Raw genomic sequence first — 12455 nt, forward strand, 5'->3', positions numbered from 1 at the left:
CCTCCGCCTTTGCACATGGGTTTTGTCTTGTAGTGAGGGACAGCTGGCAGGCTACTACTGGCTATGAGGGCATCTTTTTTGTTTTAGCAACCTCCGCCTTCGCACGCATTGTTGGTATGTAATGATTATCCTCGACGGACCATTGCGATTCTCCGCGCCCGCATTACTTAGCTCATTCAATCCATTGTGACCTGCACTGGCCTCGCCTCTTCCGATCGACTCTAGCCTCTAAGTGTCACCTGGCAGACGGGCTGACTCTGACTGGCTCTGTCGCTCCCGGTCTATGATCTGTGGTTTGCATTTCTGGGGCCTCCGAATCGCAGACCTGCAACCCGAGCTGTCTCTACACAGCTATGCCGATCCCGACCTGCCTCTGCGCTTTGTATTTCCTGGCCCTCCACCGCAGGCCTGTAGATCGAGCTGTTTCTGATCAGCTCTGCCGCTCCCGACCTGCCTCTGCGCGGTTCTGCCGATCCCGACCAGCCTCTGCGCTTTGTATTCCCTGGCCCTCCACCGCAGGCCTGTAGATCGAGCTGTTTCTGATCAGTTCTGCCGATTCCGACCCGTGACTGGTACCTCCCATCCTTTGTATTGCAGGTCTGTAGCTCGGGCCCTTTCTGATCAGTTCTGCCGATCCCGACCTGTGACTTGTACCTCGCCTGTCATCTCTCTTCGTTCTCCCACACTTTGCCCCTTCGATCAACAAGTTTGTCTGGCCACTGGCTACCCCCTATGCTCAACTCTGACTGCCTCGTCAGCTTAACTATTTGACCGCCAAGTCGCCCTGACCATTGACTGCCACATCCTCTTGACTTTTGACTGTCATATGACCTTGACTTTTCTGACCCTTTCCTCTTGGGCCCCTCCATTACCAACCGTATCAATATACAATTAACCATTTAAAAGGTTTGACCTCTATACATAGCCCAGAGACATAATCCCAGCGTGATGTTCTAAAGCAATACTTGAAACAAGGAATTGGAGGGCGTAGCACATTTTACAATTTGCACCTATTTATTTTCTAAAACCACCCATTTATGGATTCATCATTAATTCATACCTGCCTAAGGTATAGCAGAGTTGATCATTACATGACCGATTTATAAAATTGAGCAAACTTCAAATTCTAACAAAGACTGAAGAATTACTCTCATGTGATAGTTAGTTATGATTTCTTAATTTACTCTTTCCCGATAATGTAAGACAATCATAGGGTACCGTCAAGATGATGGATTTCACATACATAATTTTCCATTAATATATTAATTTTCTAATTTTTTCAGTACTTTATGTTTATTAATCATATTCTTTTACTAAAAATATTTGATAGTTATAGAAATCTCAAATTCGTATCAAATAATTATTATTGCACTTCTAGAATCCCCTTAAATCAATCTAATAAAGCTAGGAATGATAATTTTCTGAATGGGTTGCCGTTGGGAACACCCGAAATGAGAATGGGTTAGAGAATCTTTTCAAGTATGAGTTCAGATTCGAAATTTTTTTAAATCTTTACCGTTGAATGGGGCGGATATGGATATTATCCCCTCCCAAATGTGCGCTAATAATAATAATAATAATAACAATAATAATAATAATAATAATAATAATAATAATGGAGTTTAATAGTTTGCTATTGATTAAATGGTTATTAATGTTATTATATATCTATTGTTTAATTAATATTAATATTTATATGTGATTGAATTTTTTTATTAATATATTTATGAAGGGTTGAAAATTGAAAACTTTTTTTGTGAAATTAATGGATAATGGATATTTAAAGCGGGGATTGGAATGGGGATGGAGATTTAATCCTTGTGTGGTCGGGGATGGGAGTTCTCTGATTAAATCGAATTGGGAATGAGAGCAAGGATATAATTTGAGGGCGGGGATGAAGATGACAAACTCACCCCGCCCATTGCCATCCGTAGGTGGAGAAGTTTAACAAAAGATGATTATACTCTATGCGCCCCTCACAATCCTTCCTTATATTATGTGAAGGGAGCTAAATCAAGGGGTTAACTTATAGTAGACTGTCAAATGACGGAGGAGGTGGGAGGGATTTTTCTTGAAGACATGCACTCTCCGAGAATTGATCTCTGCCATATTGTATCAAATCTAGTATCCTCTAATCAACTGAGCACCTCGTGGGATCCCTTGAATTAATTTGTTGTATTATAGTAAAAGATGATTGCTCTAAATCTAGATGAACCTCGCAGTTCATTCTTAGGTTATGTGAAGAGAGGTAAATTACAGAGTCAGCTTATAGCCGTCGCCAAGTACTGGTTAGGCCCCTTGAATCAATTTGTTGTAGCAAAAGGTGATTACACTCACCTTAGGCGCCCCTCATAATTCGTCTCCAGGTTATATGAAGGGAAGTAAATCACATGGTCAGCTTATAGTCGACCATCAAGTGGTTAGGATGTGGGAGAAGCTCCATGACACTACAATGTGCAAAAGCTAGTTGCTTACTTCTACAATGTATAGAAGCTAGTTGCTAGCTTATATAATGACGACTTTATATCATTTTGATTTTATTTTTTTTAATGATAACCTGATTAAAATAATATTTTAACAAATAAACCAAATGACGAGGACTCCATGATATTCATTACATTTCAAGTGAATATAATTTAATCATAATTCATAATCGAGCGTATATAAGTTAGCATGTAATTTCTACAACGTATAATAGCTAATTGCTAACTTCTACACGTTATAGAAGCTAGCCGACAACTTCTACACGTTGTAGAAGCTAGCCGACAACTTCTACACGTTGTAGAAAGCTAACCGACATCTTTTACACGTTGTAGAAACTAACCGATATCTTCTACAATAATGTGGAATCCAGGGGTATTTTCAAAATAAAATCATAAGAGAGACATAGAGAGACGCTCATTTGACTTTTTTTTTTAAAAAAATATTAATATGATGTTTATGTTAATTTGAGGCATCCTTTTAATTTTTACCTTTTTTAATCTAATTTTGTGTATTAGTGTCATCAAACATTTTTTTTAACTAAAGTTATTTAATTTAATCACTTTTTAACCAAAAGTGTTGAATAGTTAGAGGGTGTCTTTCGTTTAAATTATCATGCATAATTTTAATTATTTGATTATTGTGTAATTATATAACAAAGATTATAAGAAATAAAATATAATTTAATATTATTTAGTTCAACTTTGGAATACACATTTGGGAAAAAAATTAAATTTTTTTTTGTTAACTCCAAAATCTCACACTTACAAATAATCACATTCCAAATTATATTCCCATTATATAAGAATCATTCATTACTCAACCAAATATAATTAAATAATATAACCTTAGATAATCAAAATTATAAATAAAAATTTTCAATTAAACCTACCCTGTAGATTTTAGATTTCATGCTAAATATAGCATGATCATTATTACACTTGGGATTCCCTTGAATCGGTTAATATTTGTTTTTTTTTTTAATTTTAATACTTTTAGAGTTGTCAAATACTTTTGCCAAAATTTATTTTATGAACATAGAAGTTTCGAATTCATACTATTTTTTTTTTCAATATTTTGAGAGCTCTATCATTATTGAGCACTTTTGCGCCTACGAGATACTAATACGTGTCTCCATGTTAATTTTTATAGATTTTGAGTCTTTTGGCAAATTAACTAGAGACGTTTCAATCATTTTTAGGCTTTAGGCAAAAAAAAAAAAAATTTTTTTTTATAAAATTTTTAAAAATAAAATTTATATAAAATTTAATTTTCTGAAAGTTTGTAATTATATTTTTATAAGTGTGATAATAAATCTTTTTCAAGTGATAAAATTATTAAAGTATTTATTTTTTTAAGAGAATGTAAGTAAATTTTTTTCTGCAGGAGTATTATATTGATGCATTAAGAAAAACTTTAATATTCTGTAAGGTGCATTAAGTGTTATTTTTAATTCTAAATTTATTATTATTAACTTTAAATTCTAAAAATAAATAAAAATCATCAATATCAAATAACATACGACAGATTATTGATCTACGTTGAAAAGTTCCAAAATCGCCAAATCACAATAAAATAAAAAAATAAAAAGTGGAGACGTGACACAGCCCTTGCCCTAAGCGAACAGCCGACTACTGCTGTTCTTCCCCGCTCGCGCAGGCAGAACGATGTTTGCTTCTGGTCTCCGATTTGGATCTCTCCCACAGGTCTCGCCTGTCTTTCGTATGGGAGAATCGGCATGGATCGGATGGCTCTGTTCCGGAGCGGCGTCACCGCCGAGGCGGCTCTTACTGTCATTACTTCGGTAGGGTCTGCCGTCTTCCAATCCCTAAACGAGTACGGTAAAATAAATTTGTTCTTGGCTATTGACTATGTCGTCTGTTCCGCCGACGGGGTCGCCAGTCGCGGCCTCATTCACATGGCTGCGGCCGCACTCGATCTCGTGAAATCTGGCATCCAGATGAGTGTGTTCATGTTAATTAAGTCTTCTAGAGTTTCGATCCTGGCTCTACCGGATCCGGTTAACTGGAATCTCGCGATCGACAAGTCCTATTTGACGAAGATCCATAATTTCTACTACTGTTTAGTTCAACACAAATTTCTCTCGGAATAATTTCAGATCTACTCGTCGAAGTACAAGAGCATCTCCACTTATTCAGTCTCTTGCTAAAAGACCAAAGGGTCCGAAGATCGGTGCTGACACTGCTACGAGCCTACGATACAAAGCTCTAGGGAGTTGGAAGTTCGGATTTTATTAGTCATTGAAGAAGTATTACTGTGATATCGTTGACCCTGAGTATGCTATCAAATATAACACTCTAGATACCTGTCCGGTTCTGCTTCTGCTGAGGTGACTGCTGTCGTTGCACCCTGCCCCTTTGAGGCTGTTAAGTGCGAGTGCTGAGGGTTTGCTTGAGATTTGAGTGATGGACTACTCAGTTTTGTTAAATCAGAAGGAGCATTGGTGTATGATCTTTTCTTATTGGCTCTTGATTAAATTTTCATTTGATCTGCTTGATAATTAAGATTGGGGTCTTAATGCAGGTTGTACTAGGTGGCTTCTCCCACTTCAAGAATGTCAGATTTCTCATGAGTTTATTTTTTTTCTGTTACACTCTTTGATTTTGATTAGCTTTTTATGATTGTTATTTTGTTTATTGTGTATTCTTTCTAGACCATAAATTCATATTTGCAAATGTCAAGATAAGTAAAAAAAAAAAGGCTTTTTTTTTGCATGTTCTTGATGAAAACTGTTACTAAGAAATGTGGTTCATCCATCATGATAACTGTCATGCCGGTAACTTGCAAGCGTCACAATTGTCCTTCCAATTGATCCTTTCTGTTACTAGGGAAATCTTATATGGCTTAGTTTGACAATACTTTGGACTCTAGATTTTATTCCCTTCTATTTTTGGTTTCTTCTTGAGTCACTCCCTATGAATATTGATACAAGTAATTTAAGCCATGTGTTTCAACTACTTGGATTGACCACTAGATGTCACTCTACCACCGACCTCTATTGAAGGAAATTCTCATTAGCAATACTTGTTAATTTAACTAACCATATTTGTTTACATTGACAGTGCTCTATTTTCTTATATTTACTGTTGTTTTTCAGATCCAGACAACTATTTTTTATGAATTAACTATTTTTAAGAAAAAAACTATGGACCAAGTTAAGTAAATTTTCAATAGTTGTTTTAAATTTCTCCAAAACTAGATTTATGAAATTTCACAAATGAACATGCCTTAGTGTTAAGCTTCCTTGTATAATACCTTTGACCAATGCACTCTTTCCATTGGCAATGGAACATAATTAAAACTATCTACATTTCCTGCTTTTTATTCTCTGCCTTTGTCATTACTTTTGTTGCCTCCATGTATCTTTATTCTAATTCTGTGTGAATGTCAAAAAAAATAGAATTCATGCATATTACTAAATATTTTTTTCTTTAAGATGTAGTCACAAGGTTTTAACATCAGGAACACAAAATTGAAGGTATTGGAATGCTCATTGTTTTGTTCCTGTAATTGATTACCAGATGTTTTAACTGATTATCACTCTATTGTTTTATTTAGTTTTGAAGGCAGAAAAAGTTTTAGAATCACTTACACGTTTATACTAGATTACTATTTTTTGAAACCTATTCCATATTCATTAATGACTTAGGCATTCTCCTTTTCCATTCTATTAAAATCCACTAATTCAATCATGCTCATGTCGCCAAGGATTTATATATATCAGTTTGGCCTGTTTTTTCTCATTATTCTTCTCTTAACATTCAAATAATTTACAGGTGTTTAATGTTGTTATTTTCTTTCATGCATGATTGTCTTTTACCTTTAATCATATACTATTGCTAGTATATGAATGCATTATGTAGGGTAAACCAACTATTAATGATATTTGATCAGCACATTTCTGGTAAGAAACCCCTTCCCAAACTATGCTTTTTGTTCAATTTGCTTTCTTTCTCACTTAATCCATTTTGTAAGGCCATGTAGGTTGGCTTCATGCCTATGCTAAAGATTTTGGCCATGTAACGTCAGGAATTGTGGTTTTTCATAATATTAGGCTTCTCTTACATCACGCAATTTGAAAAAAGGCATATGTTGGTACCATGATGAGATCATTTAAAACTTGTTGAAACTTCCTACAAATAATCTTTTTTCACAACCAAAGAGCTGGTGTAGCAAACAGTCCAGCTTAGATTGAGTTTTGTTGGTGTTTTTCTGTGTGATTGTTTCTCATTTTGTGGACAATCTTTTCTCTTTCCTAAACACAATGCCAAGGGCTGTTGGTGATGTACGGTTTGTCATTTTTCTCATTTGAATTTTCATGTTTAATTTTTCATGTACAGAATGTCTTTTCCCATAAACTAGGTTGTGAATAAACTTGGGCTAGTTTTGCTTGCGAGCTTTCCCTTGGTATAATAATGAGTGGAACTCCAACTGTGCTCAATGGGGAACTATGACGCATTCAAAGTTTTGGTTGGCCTGTAAATACCCTCGTATTTCTTACTCCTGTTGATGTGAAACTAATATGCTTTACACAACTGGAGTGGCTCTGCTGCTTTTCCTGTTGCACAGGTTTGATGACATGAAAGCGGTTGCTTAATTGTGTAGAGATTCTTTTTGCAGCCTTAAAGTTTTTTGTCAACCATTTCTGTGATTAGATTTATATTCTTTCAGAACAATGCATTATTTACTTTCAAGATTTATCGATATCTTTTCTATGATCTGTTCTTATTTCCCTGACCATTCGTTACATATGGTGATATTGCATTTGGAATCCCATAAAATAGAAAGGTTTTCAATAGGTATGGATTCTTGACTCTTCTATAGAGGCAAGTTTTGAAACTTTTTTTTCTCATTCTCTTGAGATTTCTATGTCAATGTTTTATTATATGTTTATCTTATGTGTATCTTATAGATGGAAGCCTCACTAACACTATTCCCTACTAGATTCTAGTACTATTAACACCCTTTGCACAGTTGTTTAGAACAATTCCCTACAATGCTAAACTGCATTGGCTGGTTAAAACTAAAGCTAAGGTTGCCAATTTGGACAGCCACAGGTTATAGGGTTTGGGTTAGGCAATTTTCAATAGCAACATTGAAGCTTATGCAATGCAATATGGTACATGCATACAAGAAACTAGCACAAGGAAGAAAAGAAGGGGAGCATGTATGACATAAATGTTCACCCGATACAATCTTCCAATAGTTAAAGCTGTATTTTCCTGCTTGCAATCCTACAAGAAAGTTTCGCAAGTCTCAAGATACAGGACATGTATTTTCCTGATTACGATACTACAAGAAAGTTTAGCAAGTCTCAAGATACAGGACATGTAAATCAATAAATTATAAGACAAGGAAGAAAAGGGGGCTTATATTGACAAATGTTCACCCAATACCAATCTTTGGATAGTTGGAACTCTATTTTCTTGCTCGTGATACTTTGAGAAAGTATTGCAATTTTCAAGATACATGACATGGGACGTTAAAAGGAAAAATCTATAGCACAAGAAATGAAAGGGAGGTTATACTTGACTTAAATGCTCTCCCGATGCAATCTATTTTTCCTGCTTGTCATACTGCACGAAAGTTTTACATGTCTGAAGATATTGACATGAAAAATGAAAAGTACTATATACGAGGGGAAAGAAGAAAAAACAGGAATAGAATACAAGATATGAGGATGCTTTCCCAAGAGCCCTCATCCTCGACCTGTTCTCGTGCAGATCTTCCTCTCTTGCAGGATCCATCCTTTTCCGGCTTCTCTTCCCTCCCTTAATTGGGAAGACTCTCCTTTCCGGCACTAATCTTTCCTTTACAAACACTTGCCACAATCGTCTTTTGAAGACCTCTAATTTATAGGTAATTGATTAAAAATTGTGTATGTTTATTATTTACTCGTATTATTTGCTTAAAATGAGTCTCAAGAAGGTGTATTATTTAATTAATTGTGCAAGTTGTTAAATTTGTAATTGATTAAATTTGATTTCTTATTGTTGGTTATTCATTGAAGGGGTTGTTTTTGTACAACGGTAAAATTTGATCTCTTTTATTATTAGTTATTCATTATTAACTATTTGTTTGTTGGTCACATATTGTAGCCTTTTCAAAAGATTTTGTATGTTATTAACATGAATGTTTGCTTAAAAAAAAGTATATATTCATTAATAAATAACGGTTATGCTGCCAAATTATCAGAATTATTTGTGTTTTGCAGTATTGATCATTCCAACGAGTGTGGTTTCTACAAATATTACCTCGATGGATAGGTTTAGTGAAAAATCTAATAGAAGCGTCATGGGTAGCTGGTGCGAAGTAAGCAGGATACACGGTTTTTTTTTTTCTTCAATCAAAAAGTTACTTTCACTAATATTCTGAGGAAAACAATAATAATGGATTAAGTATTTGATCCTTTTGGATGTTCCAAAAATTGTTATGGGCTCTTCAACATGAGAATGTGTGGCTGATATTGGATTCTATTTTAAAACAAATTTTTAGTGAAAGCCCGTGAAAATGAAATTGAATACTGTTCATGATATGTAGATGGTGCATAGCGATTGAAAAGTAAATGGGCAGCAACTGTCTATAGCTTTCTACATTTTGAAATCACTAATGCAAGGCTGTGGGCTCAAACACTGGCAAATTGCCAAACCGTGTTCCCAAGTTTTAAAAATTCCCAGGGTGAACTATTGTTTGTTATTTACCAAACAGTAGTCTCTTTTTAAAAATTTCTTTTCTGTTAACAATATATCAAAAATTATCGGGCCGCTGTAATTGACCATCTTGACCTCTGGCCACAAAATCGTGACTAGGCTAGAAGTCGCGTGGCCAGGCCGTGCAGCTAGACTACTAGCTGTGACCTCTGGCCTTGTGGCCGGCCTGACCATGATTTTGTAGCCGGCCTTCATGGTTGTGTTAGCTGCGGACATGTTACCCTCTTTGAGAATTTTTAAAAAATTAGATATGTGGTTTAGTAATTTGTAGTCCAAACATTGGAATGAAAAAAGAAAAGAAAATTGTTAGAATTTGTGATGAATTAGATTGCTCTATTTCATATAAATGTACAATAATTCTCTGAATTTTGTTAGCATATGCATCCTGGCAAAATGAACCCATTTATACCATCCAACAAATCAATGCTAGTTATTGATTTTTACCCCGCATGGCTAGCATTAATAATATAAAACCACGTATGATTCTTATGAAGATTTCTTTTTAAATCCTACCCATTTTATTTTGTTGATCTTATACCTATATCAATAGCATCATTGTTGTTTAGTCTATTTAGGATGTACAGTTTGATGACTCTACATATTCAATAACCATGTACATGGTTGGAATCGACTTTATTTTTAACGAGGAAACAATAAGATAAACCTTTGTAAACACCCAACCAATAACATTTCCTAAGTTATCATAAGCTTTCATTGTATGGTGATTTCATTTGAGCATCTAAATTTCTAAGAATTTATAAATGAAAGCTCCTATCATTTAGCTATCTCCAATTGATTATAAAAGACTTCTACTTGATTAGAGTATCATAATCGTTGAAAGTTAATGACTCTTTGACAAGTCAACTAATATGAACTTAGACAACCAACTGTTCAATTATCTACTATATAAACATTCTTTGACTATAGAATTTATATTCTTCCAAATTAGTTGTGATTTCTATATAACCAAAATTCCATTCCAATCTAATGAAATTTGCGTAGCCCCTCTTCACTTAGCTTACAATCACCATAAGCATACACATATCTGAATCTCGAGTTGCTCGGTATAACACTACTTGAGACATCATTCTAGAGAAATGTTTAGAATGATATTAAGAAAGACACTAAAAAATGGATGATGGGTTAAGACCGTAGGTTAAAAGGGTAAGCTAAAGAATAGATCAAGAACTTCTCTTCGACTTGAAAATTGGCAGGTTGTGACATACTATCCCACTTAGGATTGTGATGGCCTTACGCATCCTCTTCCTCGTAGCACTTAATGTGCTCGGTCAATTGTCATAAAACATCCTCTCAATTCTAACTCGCCTCAATATCTGATAGATTATTTCACTTTATTAAATATTCAACATGGTTTGAAACTCGTTTTTACTGTCCGCAAGATATACTCCACATCATAGGTGGTGACCAATAGTAATGGTGTAGATCCAATCTATTGGACATGGATTGTATATGTAGATCCAATAATCTAGTTCATTAACATCAATGAGTTGTTAACAAGTTATTGATTTTATGGTTGATGGTTCCTGTATGGGTCTTGGGTATTAAAGGGAGGAAGTCAAAATCAATTAGACATTTTCATTTTGGTTGCTTCCTCTACATCTTCCTCCTCTTTTCTCCGTTGAGATGAGACTACAGTTGTTGCTTAATCCCTGCAGAAGGTCATTTTGTCGCACTGTAGGAACTCATCTGATGACAAGGAACAATGACCCTAACTTTGGACTTAGGTCAGCATTTGGATATTCATTGTTTTGATATGCATGTAGCGTTATTGTTGATGATAACTAGATCCTATGATGCATCATTCAGATTGTTTTCATTGAATCGTATCCTCTTTCAATTGGTATCAGAGTTTAGGATTAACTTGTCATCCTTTTTAAGGTGTAAGGATTATTTTTGATGATTTGGTAAGAATACATTGGTTTTTGTATTTAATTCCATTTCGAATAGCGAATTAATGTATATCTATCAAATCTATGATTGGATACGCTAGAATTTAACCTAAACTTTAAGTTGTTCACATCATCTGCGAAGAACGACTCGAATTTGGAGTTTTCCATGCCATTCTCACTATAGAAAATTACATGTAGAAATGCAGGTTTTCGAGCACTAGTCAACTAATAGGACTACCAATCGACAGGTGAGCATAAATTTGGGCACAAAATGTATTTAACTCGACTAGGTAGTTTGATTCGTGTCTATCAGTTAACTTACATAAGGATCAATCAACTGGTGTGCTCGAAGTTGTGTACAGAACAATATCCAACTCGATTGGGAAGTTCAACCGATGAACATCCAATCGATTGTCATTCATAGAGTTGTCCATAGAACACATCTAGTTCGAGACTGGTGTTTACGAATTAGCCATAGAATGTTTCCAGCTTGACTGGGCAGTTCAACCAATGTACATCAAGAACAATCGACGGGTGTGGGTGAGCTTGTACACAAAAGCCTTCTGACTCAACCGATGAGTTCGACTCCTATGACTTAGTCAATTGTCATTCACTAGCAATTGATTGGTGTCTCTAGGATTTGACATATACGGTGTAACAATTGATTGATGAATGTGAGAATTGATTGTTAACAATACCAGTTGATTGATAATTGATATCAATTGACTTATAGTTGATTAGCTGTGTTTTCAATAGTTTATCTTACATTATTCTTCGCATTTATTCTTTAGTCGAACTAATATTATCGCCAAAGCGAGAACTATTGAGTAATGCTAGGTGTATTTGTGTAGATAGATGTATATCTATGTTAAAGATGATTTTCCCAAAGGAAATTTATTTTTTATGCCAGATGTATATTTAAAGAAGATTACAAATCAAGCTCGACTTCTTAGTCATATGCGAAGTGTGTCGGCCTAAAGGAAGATACATTATGTAACTGATTAGAAGTATTGCGAGTGATAATTGACAATAAACTAATTAAGGGAATTCATAAATAAAATTAATCATGCCTAATGCGTTGTCCCAAAGGAAAGCGAGTTATGCGATAAAAGAAAATATTATGAGTTGTTTGAAGAGTACCATTAACAGTATTTTAGTCATAAGACTTAATGTAATGTTGTATTAAGTATCTTAATTAATGCCAATAAAGTTTCATGTTTTGATTGCTGTATTTATGCTCTTGCACATTTATAAAGATACATTCTTTGTTTTGTAAATTGAGCTATGTTTTTTTTGCTTTATGTAGCACTCTCAACATATGTTAATTTGAAAA

The 12455-nt window shown here is 34.7% G+C and overlaps 1 long non-coding RNA gene and 1 other non-coding gene across 2 annotated transcripts; both read left to right on the forward strand.

The window, feature by feature from the left end:
- The first annotated feature begins 4040 nt into the window (after positions 1–4040).
- On the forward strand, positions 4041–8506 carry LOC121971549. The gene is made up of 2 exons (XR_006109165.1): positions 4041–4947; positions 5026–8506. It is a non-coding gene; the product is annotated as an uncharacterized LOC121971549 (long non-coding RNA).
- On the forward strand, positions 7661–7778 carry LOC121974091. Its single transcript, XR_006109953.1, has one exon. It is a non-coding gene; the product is annotated as a small nucleolar RNA snoR104 (small nucleolar RNA).
- Positions 8507–12455: the final 3949 nt, after the last annotated feature.

The sequence above is a fragment of the Zingiber officinale genome, chromosome 4A (genome assembly GCF_018446385.1).
Source record: "Zingiber officinale cultivar Zhangliang chromosome 4A, Zo_v1.1, whole genome shotgun sequence".
NCBI classification, from domain to species: domain Eukaryota; kingdom Viridiplantae; phylum Streptophyta; class Magnoliopsida; order Zingiberales; family Zingiberaceae; genus Zingiber; species Zingiber officinale.